This window comes from Ammospiza nelsoni, chromosome Z, assembly GCF_027579445.1.
Source record: "Ammospiza nelsoni isolate bAmmNel1 chromosome Z, bAmmNel1.pri, whole genome shotgun sequence".
Taxonomy (NCBI): domain Eukaryota; kingdom Metazoa; phylum Chordata; class Aves; order Passeriformes; family Passerellidae; genus Ammospiza; species Ammospiza nelsoni.
The window spans coordinates 14078612-14086257 of NC_080669.1; positions in this window are offsets into that span (position 1 = coordinate 14078612).

Consider the following 7646-nt stretch of genomic DNA (forward strand, 5'->3'; position numbering starts at 1 on the left):
TTCTCCCAAGCCATTATGTGCTAAAAAATCATTTGTATTCAGGACCTGTTTCAAATGGTGTTGCTGCGGCAGTCCCTAGAAAATTTGTAAATTGTAGCACACTGAAATTTTGTGGCCTGTCAGCTGCCAGCATATGAAAGTTGAAATGGATGCCAATGGACTGCAAGCAGGAAGCTGTCAGTGGCTTATGTAAACACGTTCAGGCTTAAACCCAGCAGCACTGTGGTTCTGGGTGTATGGCATAGCACTTCCACAGACAAAGGCACTTCCATTGCAAAGGCAGCCCAGAGCTCAGGTGCAGTGCCCAAGGGAATGTGTGCTCTGCCCCACGCACGTGCGCTGCATGTCTGCCAAACCCCTCAGCTTGACACTGCGCCTCAGCTGGCAAGTAGTAGAGACAATAGTCACAGACTCATAGAATTGTTTAGGATCATCGAGTCCAACCATTAACCCAGCACCACCAAGCCCAGCACTTAACCATGTCCTTAGGCACCACATCTACATGTCTTTTAAATACCTCCAGATCTGGTGATTCTATCACTTCCCTGCATAGCCTGTTCAGTGCTTAACAGCCCTTTTCATGAATGAATTTTTCGTAATATCCAACTGAAACCTCCACTGGCACAGTTTAGGGATATTTCCTCTTGTCCTAAGGCTTTCTACTTACAAGAAAGAGGCTAACCCCCCCACTGCAGCCTCCTTTCAGGCTATTGTAAAGAGTGATCAGGTGTCCCCCTGGTTACCATTTTCTCCAGGCTGAACATCCCCAGCTCCCTCAGCTGCTCCTCATCAGACCTGAGCAACAGACTGTTCCCCACCTTTGTTGACCTTCTCTGGACTCACTTCAGCACTTCAACATCTTTCTTGTAGTGAGGGGCCAAAAATTTAACCCAGATTTTGAGGTGGCCTCACCAGTGCTCAATACAGAGTGACAATCTCTTTCTTGGTCGTGCTGGCCACACCATTTTTGATACAGACTAGGATATCATTGGCCTTTTTGGCCACCTGGGCACAGCTGGCTCATGTTCAGCCTCTGTTGGCCAGCACACCCAGGTCCTTTTCTGCTGGGTCACTTTACAGCCTCTCTGCCCCCAGCCTGTACCACTGCTTTGGGTTGTTGTGACCAAAGTGCAGGACCTGGCATTTCCTCTGTTAAACCTCATAATCGTGGCTTCAGCCCATCAATCCAGCCTGTCCAGATCCCTCTGCAGAGCCTTCCAGCAATCAACACTGCTACCCAACTTAGTGTCATCTGCAAACTGACACAGGGTGCACTTAATCCCCCCATCCAGATCATGGATAAAAACTTTACACAGGGTTGTCCCCAGCACTGAGCCCTGGGGATCAGCACTTGTGAGTGGCCAGGAGCTGGCTGTAACTCCATTCGCCTCCACTCTCTGGGCCTGGCTGTCCAGCTGGTTTTGGGCAGCAAGGCATGCACTTGTCCATGAGCAGACAATGTCTCTGCTGTGTGTTTTCAGGTGGCTTGTGCAGCTGACCAAAATGCCTACAACACTTGAAGGGTTCAGGCATGCTTGTGGAACATGTTCTCTCATGTAGATATTTGTCAGGCATCTGGTTCATGTATGGCAAGGCTTCTCTGAAACAAACGCGGTAAGCTGGTACACTGGAAAGATCCACTTCAACATTCATTGCTCATCCAATCCAAAACATAGGATACCCTGATGCTCACTTTGGGATCTGTGGGGTGATCACAGACTGTCTTTCACAGGGGATGTAACTTTTCTGCTCTTTTCCATTCTGCCCACATGCTGCCTGCACAAGTGTATCTGAGTGTAATGAGATTTCTCATCAGGCGACTACAGTAAAAATTAATTTCGTGGGCACAGCAAAGGGCGTGGTTACAGCTTCTGCCTTACGTAGCACATGAGCAGAAGCACCAAATTATCATCTTGCTTAATTGGTGACTGACACAAATAGATCCTTTTTCCTCAAGAGGTGTAAAACATACTTGTAGTTCCTGAGTCAAAGAGCAATCTGGACTAATCTAGGGCTTGACTTTGACATCTGACCTATGTGCTGGCATTTTGTACAACTGAGGGTTTTACCAAAGCCCTGCCCCCAGGGGCTGCCGTCAGCACTAGGAGATTTGGGGCTTCAAGGCATGGTTCAAGACATTTGTCCTGTAACTATTTAGATCTGTTCATTTTAGTAAACCAAAACTAGTACATGTATGTGTAGGTGGTTATGGCACTTCTCTGATCCCATTGCTAATGAGCACAATATTGCACAATAATATCCTTTAAATATCAAAGGAGGCCCAAAAGGAAACATATGTCTCATATGATATATCCTTTGCATTGATAATGATATGTCAATGCATTTTCAGCAGGTATGTTAGTATGTGAGTTTACTCAGAGTAAACTGCATATGTGTTTATATTCTCTGCCAGTTAGATAAGGTACTGAGAATTAAATATTGTGATTCCGCTGCCTTCCTTGTGCTGCAAACTCATAGCAATTGTGCTCAACTAACTATGGCATTAAGATTTACTGCAGAAATATAACAAAGGCTTACTGGTTTGTTCAAGTAGTTGGATATAAACTTTAAAAAAACTGTATTGCTTTATAAAATCATTAGACAATAATCATTAGACAGTTAAGGATTCTGTCTAATAGCGACAGAAACATTTTCAGTCTACATATGTATCTAATCACATAAGTCTCAATAGTTAAAATCCAGAAGATGTAAACTTACCATTTCCATCTCTGTTTAGAGAATCATAGAATCCCAGAATGATTTGAGTTGGAAGGAACCTTAAAGATCATCCAATTCCAACTCTCTTGCCATCAGCAGGTACCCCTTTCACTAGACCAGGCTGCTCAGAGCCCACCCAACCTAGCTGTGAGCTCTTCCAGGGACAGGGCAGCCACAGCTTCTCTGGGCAGCCTGCTCCAGTGCCTCACCACCCCCACCATAAAGAATTTTCTTAATATCTAACTTAGACCTTTTAATCTTTTAATTTGAAGTATTTTTAAGTTTGACATGCATGGGACAGAACATTTTTGTTACCTCAAACGCATGCACCAGGTGACTGTGTAAAGAAATAAGGAAAAAGGTGGAGCCAAGGCTAATTCCAGATTTTGGGTTTGAAAGAAGACCGAGGCTGGCTGATGAGACTGTATTGTCTCAGAGCAATTCAGTCAGAGTAGTACATTGATTCAAACCAGGAGGTGCAAAAGAATGAGCAAGGAACTAGGAAGACACAAAAAAGATGATCTGTCTGGGAGGCTCCTTAATTTAATACTCCGTTATACAGAGTATTAAATACAGAGTGTCATTCTGTAGGTATGCTGAATGACACTCTCAAGTCACAGTACTCCCTTTCACTCTCCCTCAATAAAAATGTTGGTGTTTGCAAGGATGACTTTGCTGTTTATTGACATGTAAATATGTTTCATCCATGTACAAGACGGCATTATGAGGCAGAAAGAATGAAAGGAGTACTTGATAGCACTGAAGATCTTTGAAAACAGCAAGATGTGAAGATGAGATGGGATCTGGTTTATATTATCTTGGAAAGTTTATGCATACTGGTGATGCTGCTAAATAATTTTTGGAAGAAGATAAAACAAGGTTTAAAGAGGAAATCTTGAAAAGACACAGAAACTTAATATGTTCAGTGAAAAGTCAATTTTACACAGAAAATCTCTTCCTGATGCTAAAAGAAGTACACGTTCTTTTTGCAGGAGTTTGATGTCATGACTATCAAATAGGAAGTACACAAAAGCTGGAAAAACAGTAAAGTTTGTGTAGCTGTGAAAAGAAAGGAATCCTTTCAATGAAGCTAGACAATGTGTAAGAACTTGTTATGAAGTCTTTATTTTTCTACTTTAATTATTCATCACATTCTTGAAGAATTTGGAGGTCTTTGCAGACTCTACACCAGCTGGATACAGTGTGCTGAGAACTACACTGAATGCACTGTGGCTTTGCAGAGACAACTTCTCCATGTTAAAATTCTAAAAAAAGGTGCAAAATCAAGAGAGGGTCTACGATAGAAAACCATTCTTTCAGGTTGCATCTTTCCTAGCCATGAACAATTTGTTCACCTCTTCAGTGAAGCTGATTTGAAAAAAACTGTTATCATTTCTTCCCTCGGTTTTCTTTCCTGTAGACTAAACAACCCCAATTCCTTCTATCTTTCCACATGGGTCAAGTATTAGAGCAGGCGTCATCTGGATGTATAGCTTTTAGTTGAAATATTACCTTTGTCCTTACACATCAGTAGAAGCTACAGATAAGCACATTTTGTCATTTCTTGCCCTTTTTTTTCCTTTATTTTTAAGTAGTTCAAGTGACATAAGGCTGTTGTGGCAAAGATTATGTAGCTCATTCAAAGAGTGTGCTCAGACTGTCTGGTGTTTGTGTTATGGTGTAGGGGACACATTGCATTTTAGAGCTGGCTGATGTGTTATTTGGGTGCCTGTCTCTTGAAGTCACCAACCTTTTAAAAGAATAATTTAGTACTGTTTGACAGTCTTTGATTTAAGTAATTGTGTCTGTAATGAGATGTTTTGTTGTTTCTTACAGGCTTTTTGCAATTTAAAAGGGGTACAGAAGAGAGAACTATTGAGCCTATAGAATCTGACAGATTTTGATTTCTAGTAGTACTGGCATTGGCAGTAATTCTAGACATCCCTTCATCACTATGGCATGGTATGAGCTATGATTTATTGTAGTTATGTAGAAATATTTTATATCCAAATTGCTCTAGTATGTCATGTTATACAGGTAAAAGAATTCTGGTACACATAATAATGCTTTATGGTTCTGTAGGCACTTTCATCGGTGTTAACTGCTTGATAGCTGCCAGGATATAACTTGGAGTAAGCATTGTGTTCCATAAGACTGCTGTAACTGAGCTTTTATTTTTATTTTGTCACTTTGAAATGGGTTTTGGATTCTCAAGGCTGAATCACTAAAGATGTATCATCCCTTCCAGGACTGATCTTTGTCCATAAAGTTTCACACTGCCGTACTGTTACTTGTCTTTTTTATTTAATGTATCACTGGCAGAATAAAATCATAGGTTTAAAGCCAAGCTTTAATCCCATAAGGACTAAGAAATGCCCCACTACATCTTATATGCCAGCTAAATTATAAAATGGTTAAAAGTGTTAAAAGATCAGAGCCACTGTGGCCTGACATATGATTCTGAGATGCAGCAGTAAAAAAAAAAACACAGCTTAAGGTCTGCAAATTGTAAGTCACTGTATATGGCCCTCTTGAATAATGAAGAAAGAGGTTTATGGGAAGTTTTGTTTGTGTTTTTTTGTCTTTTCCTTTATGTGACTTCAGAAAGATGGAGTGTATTGTATGTGCTGTCTCTTCTATTAAACCACTTGTAAAATGGCTTAGACTGCTCCTGTCATCTGATGCACTTATGCAAAATGAATGTGTCCTATGCTCCGGATAAGTGTCTTCCTTCTGGTGAATAGTTTTTAAGCTTTTTAAATTTTGTATCCAAACACGATTTGAAGTGTCACCCTTTCCACTCTAATGGTCAAAGCATTTATTTAGGTGATACCAGCAATGTGTTTTCAAAATAGTGCAGCTGGAGGCAGAACCATTTTGAGCCTATATGTTTACAGGATATCAGAGCTATCTGTAATTGCACATCTCATTTAGCACATAGTCATTCATTTAAATTCTGGTTTTCATAGCATCTGTGATTGCATAAGATCCCTTAGGGCAAAACTGATTTTTTTTTTTTCAGTAAAGCATAGTTGTGAGGAAATGTACAGTAAGATTTCTTTGTTTTCAAGGCAAAAAAGCTAAAATTTAGGAAAAATAAAAGCTGGAACTGCATAAGATCCTATTTTTTTCCCTTCCCCAAATATTACTTCCAATTATAGTACATTGTTCATTCCAGTTTTCCAAACACTATTGCATGTTCCTAAATTATGGCTGCCGTCTCTTTTCTGTGAACCTACTTACACCTAAAGGTAAGTACATAGGTGTTTCAAAAATATGTCTTTGTCAATAAATTTAAGTTCCATTAATCTATACTTCCAGCCTGATAATGCCCAGAGGTGCAAATCAGAATATATAGTCTGTGTTTCTAGACTCTTAAGAAAAAAAGATAATTCCTTCCTCAAATATGGAAATGGGAAACTGAATAAGTAGCATTCCATCACATGTCTGTGGTGAAGAATAGGCACAGGTTTGTTGTTTTCATGCGATATTTGCAATTATTATTATTACTGCTGTTCTTGGTGGTGGAGCAGGAGAAAGGTAGGGAAAGAAGGGTAGGAAGAGTGAAACAGTGACAGCTCATTAATTGTCCAGGAGGTAAATGGCAACCCAGGAGTAGCACTCAGAAGAAAACAAACATAATCAGCAGTGCTAAGGCATGTGAATGAGTTTGGCCCTCACCTTCCAAACACCAGATGAGGTTGTAGTAATAAAGAGGGAAAATGAAACTTGAAGCTGTTAAAAGGAAAGTGAAAATTACAAGAGTTTTTCCTTTACAAATCATAAGGAAAACATTGAATATTTAGAGAGATTTTGTATGAAAACTGATCATTTTAGAAAAGACCTGAGCATCTAGAACAAGAGAAGAAGCTGCTGCCAGGATAGTTTTAAATGGAAGGAAAATATATTGGTGGTTTATTTCAAGATGAGTGAAAGGTGAAGATACATGATATTTCTCTCTCCAACTCACTCTGGAGCCTGCTGTGCTGACAGAAGTACAAAGCTAGCCTCATTAGTACAGGAAATATGGGTTGGAAGATACAGGGGGAAAAAATAGGTGTAATTTTGGTGTCCTTGAAGTTCTACGTTGTTATTACCATGTTAAAAATAGTGTCTGGTCAAGGACCTCATCTGTCTAGTTTCTTTCTAATTTCTATTCAGTAAGATGCAATGGTTCTGAAAAGATGTATTAATTTGCTATCTGACAGATTACACTATGTAAAAAAAATATCTTAATTTACCCTAAGAAAGATTTGTGTCTAGTTTTTCACCTCTATATTTACTTTAACTTTTATTACGATTTTATTCTTATGCATACACAGGTAACTGCATACACTTGACTTAGATACCACCCTATTTGTTGCATGTTTCAGGTCTTTCAGAAAATACACACTGAAGAAGGCAAAATATTTTATTAGTGCTGTAATATTCTTCTTGGAGATCTTGCCAGTCAAAGATCCAATTTCTTACAAGCACTTACCATGATCCTTTATCTATAGGAAATATTTTTGTATACTTTTTTGTATATTAAACCTGTGCAACATTTAGAGGAACTCTGCCAAGATTGTGTAAGGATCAAGGAAAGGATAATAGTCCTGCACACAAAGTGGGCACTAAGTGGTCAACTGTTAGCAAATATATATAGTTGGTGTATTTACTTATATTTTATTTGAACAGTGCTACAGTCAGTCACACATAAAATTCTGTACAGTGATGCTCATTAAGAATTTCCATGTCACAGTATCTAGGAAAGTGTAATGATTTCTCATACATAAAAGAAAAAGAAAATATTCTGATAAGCACAATACAATAACTCTGCATGTATTGGTGTTTGTTGTGTATGTTCAAATAAACACCATTGAAATTATTCTTCTTTCTCTATCCATTGTCTATGCTAAGGCAATTGTCTCTTTTCTAAGTGATTTTTT